Source organism: Perca flavescens, chromosome 7 (genome assembly GCF_004354835.1).
Source record: "Perca flavescens isolate YP-PL-M2 chromosome 7, PFLA_1.0, whole genome shotgun sequence".
NCBI lineage: Eukaryota > Metazoa > Chordata > Actinopteri > Perciformes > Percidae > Perca > Perca flavescens.
The window spans coordinates 10069487-10083450 of NC_041337.1; the positions used below are offsets into that span (position 1 = coordinate 10069487).

General features: G+C 37.2%; 1 protein-coding gene across 1 annotated transcript in view; it reads left to right on the plus strand.

The window, feature by feature from the left end:
* klhl12 (kelch-like family member 12) overlaps positions 1–13964 on the plus strand; it is a 50182-nt gene that overhangs the window by 14860 nt on the left and 21358 nt on the right. The window contains exons 2-3 of the mRNA XM_028582721.1: positions 4314–4389; positions 8440–8801. The gene's annotated coding sequence lies outside the window, so the exon portion shown is untranslated. The remainder of the gene's footprint in view (positions 1–4313; positions 4390–8439; positions 8802–13964) is intronic.

Consider the following 13964-nt stretch of genomic DNA (forward strand, 5'->3'; position numbering starts at 1 on the left):
GCATCACAACCCCTCCCCAGGCCAACTGGCCTCCTAAAAAAACTCCTCTGACACTGCAATAAAAACACACACACACACACACCTGTCACTAAATGTCCATTCTGTACCAGTGGTTGAGAAATAGAAGATTTTTCTTTTATCTATGAGTCATGTTAGTATGTCTTTTTGACGCTTATTAGTAAGTTCATTGTTCCTCAAACCACTTTGAAACGTTGTATCAGATTGTGTTTCCCAAATTAAAGAAAGTTGAATGATGAAAACTTAACCTCCTATTAACCCTTTTAATTAATGAATTTGGCTTTGGTCCAGTTCTTCTTGCTTGTTTAGTTTGACAGTGCGTCAGCTGATACATAGTTAGGATCATCGGAAGTACTTTTCCAGGAAAATTGCCTGCCTTCCGGCTCGTGAGCCTCACTATCCACTTTCCGCGTGTTGGTGATCTCAGAATCCTTTTGCTTCAGCAAACGGACTTCGAGCTAGCAAGCTACACGCTGAACATGGCAGGTTTTGAACGTTTTTGATCGTGCATCAAGACAGGCCTGCTTGGTTCTTTCGGGGAATGATTGGAAAGATTTACAAAGATTATGTTTACAGCATTTAACATCTCTAAGTGGGATGTTTTGGAACCAATGGTATTGCGATACGCTGGTTGGAGAAAATTACGTTTAACCATGTATGCAACTAATTTAAATAGCTCATGTTACTGTAGTGTGTGAACAGTGAACTTCATTTAATAGTGTATGTGCAAGTGTTCCACCAAAACAAGCTCTTCCAGAGATTATTTTGCAGAGCCACCGTCGCTGCGTCCGGAGCTTAGAGCCGCCCAAGACCATTGTGATTGGTTTAAAGAAATGCAAACAACCCAGAACTTTTTTTCTTTCTTTCTCCTATACCAGAATGTATGTGTGGTGTAGCCAGGAGTACGGTCTGGCAATGCGAGACTAGCTGATACATAATACATTTGTTGCTGATTTACATCACAAATACCACAAGTGTTGAAATTACACTGTGAACATTAGGGCTGGATATTATTGAACCTGTGTGTTGTCTTCCATTCGACCATGCACTTGTTGTCCTCCCGGGTCAAATCAACCCTTTTTGTGACGTTTTTTTGTCCCGTTTTTTACACTTTTGGCGATTTGTTTTCAATGTTTTTGGTGCTTCTTTTCTTTCTTTTTTTATAATTATTATTTCCATCAAGAAGTAATACATATACCAGCATACTGTGTAATTACATATTCCAATCAGAATACATCTCCTACTAGTAACTAGTAACAGTATTCCTCTACTCCACTTTTACACGCACACCACCCCACACAGTTTGACACACAAAACCCACCCACCCATCCGCGCACGCACATGCGCACACACACACACACACACCCACACACACACGGTTTCCAGCTCTCAGTCAACATACCTAGTCCTTATTTCTTAGCCATTTAATTTACAAGGCTTCATATATGTCTTGCCACACCTTGTTGAATTGTTGCCTTTTTTTCTGGTCTTCAAACATTGATTTTTCTATACTTAAAAAATATTTCATTAGTCCCTTCCATTGCTGTAGCAATGGGGCCTCTGTATCCTTCCATATACCAATGTGGTACTTTAGCTGGTCTGTGTTTTGAAATATACTGCTCAAGACAGTGAATTCAATTTTGATTTTACAAGTGTTGGTCATCCATTTTTGGATCTCTAACCAACCCTTACGAACCTTCTTACATTGCCAGAATGCGTGTATTATTGTCTCCTTGTGTATGCCACATTTTACACAAACAAAAGAGGCATCAAATTTATTTATTTTTGATTTAGTGTCATGAGCTTGTATTGTATAAGATTATCATTGGTGGTAATGGTGTTTGTTATATTTAGGCAATCTTTCCAGTTTATATCAGAGTTATTTATTAGTTATTTAACGCTTCTTTTCACTACCATGTATAAACACCACTAACACCAACTTACTACCGCCAGTTTTACACTTTTTTTTTCAATTCATGGTCAATAAACTTGATTTATAGGAAATTATTCCTTATCCTTGAGTTATAAAAGCAAACATTATGAATTATTTAGACTCATATTAAAGGAAGGATAATCACAGAAGGGTATATGTCAACGTTCAGTGAGGATACTGTTTCGAAACATTTCAATTTGTTTTTTCAAATGCAAAAAAATTGAATAAAACAACCAAAGTGTAATGAAAGTAGGGATCCGATCTTTTTTTGTATTTTCGAAGCGCGTTGTATGGAATCATCCATGTTATTTTTGGGAAATTAAAATTAGGTAGTTAAAAAGCAACCCATATTTCTGACATAGACATTTTGAAAACGGGTCGAATTTGACCCGAAGACAACACATGGGTTAAAAAAATCACGATACCAGTACCCTTAAAGTGATACCAATACAAGTCGAATACTTTTAGACTACTTTTTTCCACTTCATTCAATACACATCATGTTGAATGTCAGCATCTCAGCACGCTGAACTGCCAACTCCGTCCAATACACCTCACCTTGCTCGACTTCACCAGACCACTGCTGCAATAGTGGGCCAAACAAACTTCACTTTAAAAAAAGCTTGCGGTAAACATAAAAAAACCATAGAAATAGTCATTATTTTTTAGATCTGGGTACAAAAAAGATTGAATGCAGGTATCGTTTGACTGGAAAAGTGTTGATAATACTTGGTACTGGGTTATTTCCAGGGCCCAGTTTTTCAAAAAATTGAATCTGGTTAAAATTGATACGGATTTGGAAATCCCATGTTTTGCTATCCAGGATAACCTGATCCATCTTGATTTTATGCCAGTTTTTTGAAGGAACATTGGATTGGATCACTGTGATCCAAATACCAAGTTTCAGGATTACCAAATCCTGTTTACCAGAGCCTTAAATGTAAAAGTTAAAGTGTAGCCTACTGGCTTAGCAAAGAACAACAGGTAGGCACAATACCGGTGGCCACTAATAGCCATTGTTTGTTTTAATTTTAAGAAACAGAAACACTGTAATAAACAAAAACATTTTACATTCCTGTTTTTGTTATAATGTTGTTGTTTTTTTGTTTACCATAGATCTCATTAGATGTGACATGCTTCATATATGCTTCAAATAAGAAGACATGTATATATCATCAGTAAACATTGATTTTATGATCATTCACTTTAAAAAAAAAATAATAATAATATAATCCTGTTTTTTTTTATCAAATAGATCCCAAACTAAGTTCAAAGTTTTGAAAAACCCAAAAGGCAGGTTTGATGTAGATCAAATGTAAAATTGGATTACATGGTCTGATCTTAGTTCAGAATCCCTCTTTTGCTTTTGAAAAACCCATTTCCAAGATTTGTTCCAATCCGTGATCCGAACTCCCACTGGTTATTTAATTGATCCCCAGTTCAAGTAAACATGGAGCAAAACAGATGGGGTTTGTTGCAGTTTCAACAAACAAGGTTATTTAGAAACAGGTATGACACAAATTGATATATATGGTAAAGAGCTACAACAATTAGTCGGTACATTGATCAGTCGATCAACAGAAAATTAATTGGCAACTATTTTGATAATAAAATCACTCTAAAACACACATTTCATCACCCATACACTTTCACTGTTAAATTGATTGCAGTATAGAGGTGGATGAATAATGTCTTTGTCATCATGTATTTTTGTTTTGTCAATGTATACGTCACCATTATGTGTACCTTTTAATTTATAGTGAGTAAATGAGTGCTGTATGACTGCTGGCTGTCTCTATGTTAGTCCTATGTCACCTGCCTAGGGACTGCAGATGAAAAGTAGTTAGGTTTTACTAATTCTGGCATATTTACACAGTGTTTTTTATACAACAATGTTCATAAATATGCATGGTCCCTATCAAATAAACCAATAAAATAAAAAAATAAAACTGATTTTATTATCAAAAATGTATATATATAAGCAAAGATGTCAAATATTTGCTGTTTCGAACTTCTCAAATATGAGGATTACATGCTTTTCTTTTTCACACATGATAGTAAACTGAATGTCTTTGGATTTTGGACAAAACAAGACTTTTGACTTTTCATCACAATAATTACAAAAATACAAATCAGCATAATACAATCAGTCACAGATTAATAAACAGTTGATGCGCCAGTGAGTATTCACAGCAACAGGATGGTGTATGTGCAATTGAGTCAAAGTACACTCACTGCAACAGTATGGCTCATTGGTGTGTTTTTAATAGTTTTTGGACCAGTCAGAATTACTTAGTATTTCTAAATGTGATTTTTAAGTATTGGTGATTTTAACACCGTGATTTTGCTTGTTTAATTACAGTTCCTCCTCTAAGTGAAAGGAACATCGGATATCCGGACCATGGGTTGTAACGGGAAGCCAGACCGCCTGAGATACGGTAAACGGACCAGGACATGATCTGTCTTGAAGTGCACCAAGATTTCAACATCTTAGTTCACTTCTGCTATTTGTGCTGTAGATGACTGTGAAAAGCACTAAACTGACGTGCAGAAGTGACTTGCGGTCACTACACAGTGTCAAGTATCACTGCCCAGATCTTGTGTAACATCAGGCCATCCTTGCAAAACGAGCATTGGCTCAATTTGTGTGTAAGACGAGTTAATTTAAAATGCACTCGCAGTGTATGAAGCGATAATTGATGCTTTATGCAGAGTGATCAACAGGTGTTTCCTTACTGCATACAGAACACTGTAATAATGTACAAAGTATTGTTAATAAATCAATTTATACATTAATAAGTAAACAAAGCCTGATAGAACTTTACTTTAAACTGAAGCTGTATGAAAAATGTTAAGTGCCATTTGGGACTAAATTGATCGCCCAGAATACATTTGAATGTAACTGATACGTTTTTAAAGCACACAACAGAAAGTGACACCTGCTTTTACTAAATGTTAAAATATGACTTTTTATTATTTCCCAATATGGTATGCCATTTATTGCTAAAAAAAAATAAAACAGTGACAGAGGAAATATTCACATTGTTTACTTAAAAGTAGAAATACCACAATGCCAATTCATCTCATTAAAATAGAAAATCCTGCATTTAAACCTTTACTCAAGAAAAGTACATAAATAATATCAGCAAAATTAACTTAAGCAGATTTTAGAGTGTTATATGTTTTAGAGTGTTACATGTTTGTATAATTGGATTAGTATTATGGATGCATTAATATATACATATCATATTATGATTGTTTGAGGTTTTGCAAAAAATATAACTATATTCTGTTAGGTAGTCTGATATAACAGTGCATCAACTTTTACAAGCCGATTGTATGATTTGTGTCTAAAATCTTAATAAGTTAAGTAACAACTAACTATAGCTGTCAAATAAATGTAGCTGAGGACGAAAATATTTTCCTCTGAACTGTAGTGGGGTAGAAGTATAAAGTAGTATGAAATGGTAACTTATTAAAAAAGAATAAATACATTCTCAACTACCTAAAGTGTGCACTAAAGTTCAGCAGTAAATGTACTTATTTAGTTTTCACCAGTGAACAAAAGATGGCATTTGACACACTTTATTTCAGACATATTATATAATGAACTGGTAACATTTTCCCCTTATCATAGTCGTATCATGTGTTCAATAGAATTGGTGGTGGAAGTCAGGGTCACATCACATAAAGACAATCATTCACAGTCAACAAATCCGTTCTCCACAGATATGAGCCAACGTTGATTTAACACTGTTATCATACTGGCTCCTCCACACACACAAGTAGACCTCAGTAATGTCTTGTGTATTTCGTGTCTTTCGAGGTGCCACACTTCTATATTGAAACTTCAGCCCATTGCACTATTCCTCAAAGCTCTCCTCTAAAACTTTCCTGGATTACCAGACACTCTGACACGCAGCTCAATTGGCTGACATCCTATTATATTTTGACAACTGGGCGTTGTAATTGGGAAAATATGGAACTGAAAATGTGTCCTCTACCACATTAAAAAAATGCCACCACCAAAAACATAAGTCATGAGAGGGGCACTTAAATGTAACTGTAAATTATACACATACATTATATCAGGGGATGAAAGATGAACCAACTGCTCTGCAAGAGTTTTAACTGGCATGACTGGCTGATGTGTCATATATCATTAGCAGACCGAAACGGAATCTGCAGATCCAAAATGAAAATCTGCGGAATTTAGCGAACTAATTTCTGCTTGGGGTGATGTGTGTTAACATGAGTTATCATTTGTGCCCATATTATGCTCATTTTCAGGTTCATAATTGTATTTTGAGGTTGTACCAGAATAGGTTTACATGGTTTAATTTTCAAAAAACACCATATTGTTGCATAGACAGTATATAATGGACCAACAGACCCCGTTGCTCTCGACGGAGACCAATGAAGGCTATTAGAAGCACTTTTCCGGTGATCTCTTGCTTTACTGCGCAGCCTCCAACTGAGAGAGACAATGTAAATGTGACGTGAACAACGTGTCTGAAAGTTGGAAGTCTTCTGGTAGCTGTGACAAGAGAAATCTCAATCATTCAGAATCTTACAGAGACGGAGAGCGTAGGTATGGAGATAGCATGAGAACAAGCTAATTATTGCTAACTAAAATTATAGTTAACATTAGTAATTAAACCTAAACAGCTAACGTAAATTGAAACTGCCTGCGAGCTTCTCTTGTACTATACGGTAATTCCTCTACTATGCGACAGTAAGTCGCGTGGTTATGACACAATCGTTTGTGTATTTTTACAAAAACGTCTGCTACGGAGCCATAACGTGAGGTACAAGGTAATGGAGCCTTTTATACATTGTCGTTTTTCTTTAGAAATAAACAATGGACAAATAGAGTCTTTAAACACTTCCGATGTAAAGTTATTCGCTGTCAAAGTGACGTCAAAATGAATGGCAGTCAATGGGATGATAACGGGAGGTGATCGCTTTGTAGCATCAAAATGGCGCCGTAGGAGCTACGCGTTCTGAAGCGAAGCTTACCCCCTTGTATTTTTGTTGTACTGCACATTGCTGCAGCTCCTCTTTTCACCCTGTGTGTTGAGCTCTCTGTTTTAGCTACAGAGTTAGGCATCTCACTTCTATCCCATCTCTGTTGGGAGTCACACATGCGCCCTAGCTAGGTAAGGACTACTAGCTATGTAAGGACTACTAGCGCTAGCAGCAGCACTAGCAGACGAGGGACATGTAAGTAGTTCTATACAATTTCTTTGTAGGGCGAACTTGTGTGTGTTGTAGCAGTGTTTTGCCATTGAGAACGAGGTTCACCCTCACACAAGTTCACCCTAATCTACAAAAGAAATAGTATACTACTTACATGCCGATGACGTAGATAGCCCTGCCGATTTTGACCAGCTCACCCGGAGACTGAAGGCAGGATACATTCAGAAACCTGTATCTCACTCAAAACAGCATGGATGGGGTTTTTTCAAGTTTGTATGCGTGTGGAAGCACCAGAGACACAAAATAACACCCCAAATCCCAGAACAAGTGATTTTTTCATAATATGGGCACTTTAAATTTGTTTAAAGGAATACGCCACCGTTTGTTGAAATAGGGCTTATCACGGTCTACACTGGCTGTAGATAGGTGGGCCAACGCATTTTTTGTCTCAGTGCAAGTAATTAGGTTGTTTTTTTGTCTTTTGTTGGCTCACTTTTACTCACAGCATGCTAACTGGCAACATAGGATTCCATGATTCCATTCACTACGCTAAGCCAACTAGCGGCGGCGCAGCCGGTGTTGCACCGGACTAAAACAATGCATGCACAAAAAATGCGTTGGCCCACCTATCTACAGCTAGGGAGACCGTGATAAGCCCTATTTCAACAAACGGTGGCGTATCCCTTTAACATCTGTTAAAAATCTGTGGGATATTATGTGAAATCCTGCATCCACAGATTCTGTGTGGCTCTGCTTATTATATATATATATATATATATATATATATATATATATATATATATATATATATATATATATATATATATATGCAATGTCAAATTATGCAGGCACAAAAGTATATTCAGGTCTTTAACTCCCTAGCTGAAAGGGACAAAATGTGACGTATAAAATGTAGAGAATATAAAAAATAAATAAAAAAACAACACTGTTTTGTTGACAAGCAGCTGAAAAGTAAAACAATAACATGTACAGTAAATTCTCAGCTGTACACTTGTGAAATCTCAGATGCCTTGACATATTATAGTAGTAGTCATGTGTGGGCTTTGACATGTACAAATTACTCAACAGGAAGTAGGATGTGTTATTGAGGGTGGCAGCCATGAAAACATTCCACCCACACTAGTTTAAATGTGTGACCGTCTTCACGTTCGCACCTTACCTTTCACCTAATTTCATAAACTAGTCTTAAACACACAATCATTGACATTCATGTGTGTGAGTCTGTCACAGACTCGGTGGTGCATCAATGTGTCATCTTTTTTTTCCAGAGTTGCTATGAAGAAGACAAACATCAACAACAACACTGTGTTCACTGTAACAAAAATGAACACAGTGGTGACATCTGTGGTGAGACAGGCAGGTCAGCCAGCTTTGTTTACATATGGACCATATGTCTTTAACGTCATCACTCCTTGCTGCGTTCGACAAAAGGAAGGATGCGGGAGCTTTGAAGCGCACTAAGGGGGAAGCACCGGCTCCAGCCTCTTAGTATTTACTCTGTGACCTACATGCATGAACTGAGCCTATGACAGTCGAGGTACTACATGTCAAATTGATGTCTGCATCTTGACGGTTGATCCTCAACAGCAGCAGCCAGGGTGACAGGAACAGGAAGAGGAACTGCTCACGGGTGAGTGTCTCAACACACGTAACACACAAAAAAAAACATCAGCTTCTGACAGAGAGGCTGCAGTTTAATGAGAACAACAACACAGAGTTTTTTCCCCCATTTGAGTCATTTGGTCCTCAGATCCTTTCCTGAAGTACCAATACAACAATTTAAAAATACTCCATTAAAAGTAGTAGAAAGTCCTGCTTTCAGAGTCATACTTACAGTACCAAGGTATTATCGGCAATATGCACAAGTGAAAGTACTTGTGTTGCATAAAAATGGCCTCTGTGACTGATATATTATCACATTGCTAGATTGTTAATACTGAAGCATTAATACCTAAGTAGCATTTTACTGTAGTAACTGTTTTAGATGAAGCTTCTTTTACTTAAGGTATACAGTTTGGTAGTTTAGTCCACTGGTCAGGCCCCTCCAAAGGGTCTCAAAGTAATTTAAAGGGTTGTGCGATGATTAATGGGAAAAGAAGGAAGAAAAAACAAAGTTTGGCCACACGTTTAATAGTTAAACCTCTTTTGGTCCTAGAACAGTTCTTTGAATTAAGCCATCTGAGATGTTTAGAGGGCTGAGAAGCGGCCCCAACTGACCAGTGGTTCCCAAAGTGGGGTCCGGGGACCGCCAGGGGTCCTTGATGAGGTTCCAGGGGGGCCCAAGCAAAAAGGGAAATTGTTTATTTTTACTAAAATCCCACAATCACATTGGCAGAATGCATGACTATTTTGGTCATGGGTTTCATACACTTTCTGTAATAAAACATCTAAAAGCAAAACCCTTATCAAACAGGGGTCTTTAGTTTAATTTGTGTCAGTTTAGGGGTCCTTCACGTGAAAAGGTTTGGGAACCACTGAACTAGACACTGCTTTTTGAGAAGATTCATACCACTCTCATGTCTGCATGCTAAATATGAACCTACCACTAACTACCAGTTAGCTTAGCTTAGCACAATGACTGGAAACAGTGGGAAACAGGTAGCCTGACTGTCCAAAGGAAAGGTACTTTGTTAATTAGTGAGCTTCAGAGGTGCTGCTGTTAGGTGGATTTTTTTCACCTTTGAACAGAGCCAAGGCTAGCTGTTTCCCCCTGTTTCCAGTCTTTATGCTAAGCTATGCTAACCAGATGCTAGACATGAGAGTGGCATTGATGTTCTTATATAAATTTAGGCAAAAAAGCAAATAAGCATAATGCTGAATATGTCGAATTATTCCGTTAACTTGTTGTATTTTATAAGCTTGTGTTTAAAATAACAATCTGAAAAGTAACTAGTAGGCTTACTGTAAGCTGTCAGATAATTTCAATGGAGTAAAAAAGTACAGTATTTCCCTCTGAAATGTAGTGTAGTAGAAGTATAGAGTAGCATGAACTGGAAATACAGTACTCAAATGTAGTGCAAGACACTCCCCTGTCTTTGTAAGTTTTGAAATGATAAGGGCATGAAGAGACATGGTACACCTGACAGTGTACTCATACTTCCTCCTATCAAGCGTCTATTGTACAACGCTGGTGTTTGTGTTTGTGTGTGTGTGTGTGTGTGTGTGTGTGTGTATGGTGACTCAGACTTTGCAGAGTCACACTTGGAAAGACCTGACTCCCCTCGCATTCAGGAATTTCCTGATGCCTGCTCGGCTCCCTTGTGGAAATAATCTTCAGGCTACAAAAGAGACTTACAGTCAAAGATTGTCCCACCCTCACAGCTGGCCAGCTATTGGGAAGTTCCAGGTTAATAACTAAACTGAGGACACATGCTGGAAGAGTCAGCAGGGCAGAGTAGATATCATTTTAAGTCGATTCTGAATGTGGAGTCAGCATTATGCACAATTAGGCTGAGTAAGGAGGCACTGTAGGACAACAGAGAGTGCACTTTTGACATTTGTTCAAGTCACATTTCTCAGAACTGTCATATTCTCATCTAAGAGCTTTCATTTCTCACCCAAGTCACAAACATTCAAATGTGTAGGCTTTGGTAGATGACATATATTGATACGATATACATTCAAAATGACATTTATAATTAGTTAAGCAACAAAATAACCCTTCACCACAAACAGCCTGAGTCATGACCACACTGTCAGATCAGACTGACCGAAGTTTCAAAAGAAACAACTGTGGCTTTAAGATGACTTCCGGCTGTCAGTCACACCTTGATTGTAGTTTTCCTACTGCAGACGAGTGCAGCCTGTTCTAGCTTGCCTGCTGGCTTGACGTCAGCAGAGAACGGTGGTTGGGAGTGCTATTACTCACTCTGTGTAAGTTGCATTCCTGTGCAGCACGTACTCACCAGTGCCTGCCTCCTATTTCCCAAACAGGAAGTTCTAGCCAAGACTGTTGCCAAATCATCTGTACTATATCAGTGTGGTGGAGTTTACTCAAGCAATGCATGTGTCTCAAGACATGTTCTTCCTTCCTTTACTATTCACTGATCATTATTGTTGAGATCTTTTACACTAAAACAAACCTAAACTCATTCTTGGGTTTTGTTTAGTAAACGTTTTGGACATTCAAGTTGTGTGTATTAAAAGGAGCTGTGTGTTTTCACAACAAACTGTATAGAAACAATTTTACATCAGTAATGCCTGTGGCCAGAATAGATATTAGAATTTAAAGTATTTCATGAAAAATACTCATTGTGTAGTTGGAAGCAATGTGAAATTGAATAAAGTCGGAGCAATATTTGTGGCATGCAGCATCACTTTCCCATTAAAAACCAAAGACAGCCTATGTTCTGCCAATAGTGTAACACTCCCCCGACTCTCGTTTACTGTAAATAAAAGTCATTAAATAATTTAATTTGGGGAGCAAACCCAGGTTCAATGCAGAAAACAGGAAAGAGTGGGCTGCAATAAAAGCCAAGGCTCCATGTTCACCGATAGTTTTACAGTCCAACCTCGCCACCTGGTGGTGGTTTCCAAACACTTCACCCAGACCCTCTGGATACAGAGAATTATCAGTACTGATCTTTTAGGTAAGTAGAAGTAGCAATACCGAAGTGTAAAGATACAAAGATACAAGTAAAAGTCGCAATGCGCCCATTTCAGAATAAAGATATCCCTGCATTATCATTAGTGATGCATTATTGAGTACTATTTTTTTTGTTGATTTATATTTTTTTTATTAATAATCTGAATCTGCAAATTAACTAGAAGTGTCAAATAAATGTAGTGGAGTAAAAGTAGGCTATAAAGTACCTTCATATTGTATTTGAGTAAATATACTGTACTTAGTTACTTTCCACAACTGAGTACTCATAATGTTAAATACATGCTCTTCAACATGATAAAGGAAATGTAGAGTGCACCATAAGAGCACAAAAGACGCTCCGACTGGAAGATTTCCTGACATCCTGGAGATATTTTGGCACCCTTTATAAAGGGTCAACAGGATTACAGGAAAAACTACTGGCCCGATTTGTATATAACTTGGTGAAAGGGTGTAGCACGGGCCAAGGAAGAAGCAATTACATTTTGGAGCAGATCCAAATCACTGGGCGGACACACAAATTATATATTTTTTTTCCTTTGTTAACATTGCGAAATAGGGCATTTGTGCTGCATTCATGTGATATCGCTCGAAATCGATCGAAATGAGTTCCCGACTGGGAAAATCCATACTGCATTAACATTGTGAGATGCCTTGGTGGAGGTCTGCGATCTCAAAGTGCCTTCCTAGTTCTTAATAAATAATGTACTAATGTTTTACAGATCAATTATATACCACCAATAATGAAATACTCTTGGGTTGACTGGTTTTAAACTGTTTAACCACGTACTTCCACAAAAGAGCCGCAGACAAAGGACCAAAATATATTACATAATATATAAATATATTGCCCTTTAATAACGAACATTTCTAACTGCAGACATGATGGCCTAAGGAAGTATGAATGAATTATCAACATGTATAACTGCATTATTACCAAATTGAGAGGATAAACACGTTGCAATAGATTGTTCACAAAGTGGCACCCCAGACTTGTTCTAATTAATGGTTTAACTGATCTATGAAGCATCAGTAAAAAAAATACTTATTGGCCATGGGCCAAAATACACCTCTGATATCCTTTTAGATGTTGAAGAAGCAGTCAGCTAGTAGAACCTCAAGTCAGAACCAAAGACAAAGATGGAACCAACTTCTTAATCATCTTGATCTTAATAACTTCACCTACACTTTTATCTAAATTCAAAACTGCTGTTTTCTTGTATATTTGATGGATACATTTATCTACAGTACTTTTATTTGTATTTCTGAATTTGGGGCTACTTATTAACTGCACTCTACCTGTAGTTCTGGTATATTATTTTATGTCTAATGGTTTTTCTCCTTCCGTCCTTATGCAAAGCATTTTGAATTGTCCCTGGGTTTGAATGGTCCTATTATAAATACTTGTCTTGCATTCCTACTATACATTATTCAACAGTAGCTGCAACCGTTTTTATAAAAATGAATAGGATATTATTCATGTTTTTGAGTCACGCAGTTTGGGACTATGAAGCCGTTTCATTAGAAGTGATATCGTTATAGTATCTCTGATTAGAAGCAACTTGTGATGACAAACTGAAAAGTGAAAAAGCTCCTTTAGTGGGGACAGAGCAGCTCTGAATAATGAAAGTTATAAAAAAAAAAAAAAAAAAAAAAAAAGTGTGATTCTGTGACACATTCAGTCTTTGTAGTACTTTTGCTAACTCTTCGAGTGCTCTTGGAGTTACCATAATCATTGTTCGAGAAGTAAGACTGAGAATGAGGTTATAAATCTGTTCCAAAAACCAGAACAAATAAAAAGTAGATTTTGTTTTTTTATTTATTTAAAAAGGAAAACAACAAATGTACTGTAAATAAAAAAATACATGTTTTTGAGCTCAGCGTAAGTATAACAAAAACAGGAAACCCTGGTGCAATGGCTGCACAGGTGCTGAGATTTAATCCCTTGCTAAACAAAAAAAATAAAAAAATCAGCACAATGAAACCTGATTTGAAAAAAATATATCTCTAATAAGGGTGTGTCCTTGTCGAGGACGTTTAATACATTCTAAAGAAAAGTACAGCTGTCAAACTCATGTACTGAACTTTGTTGAGTCACAAAAGGTAAATTGAATGCTAGCAGCTTAGCTAATCTCTTCTCAGGACCAACCTGTTGATTCACAAATGCAGCATGCTAAAAACAAAAACAAA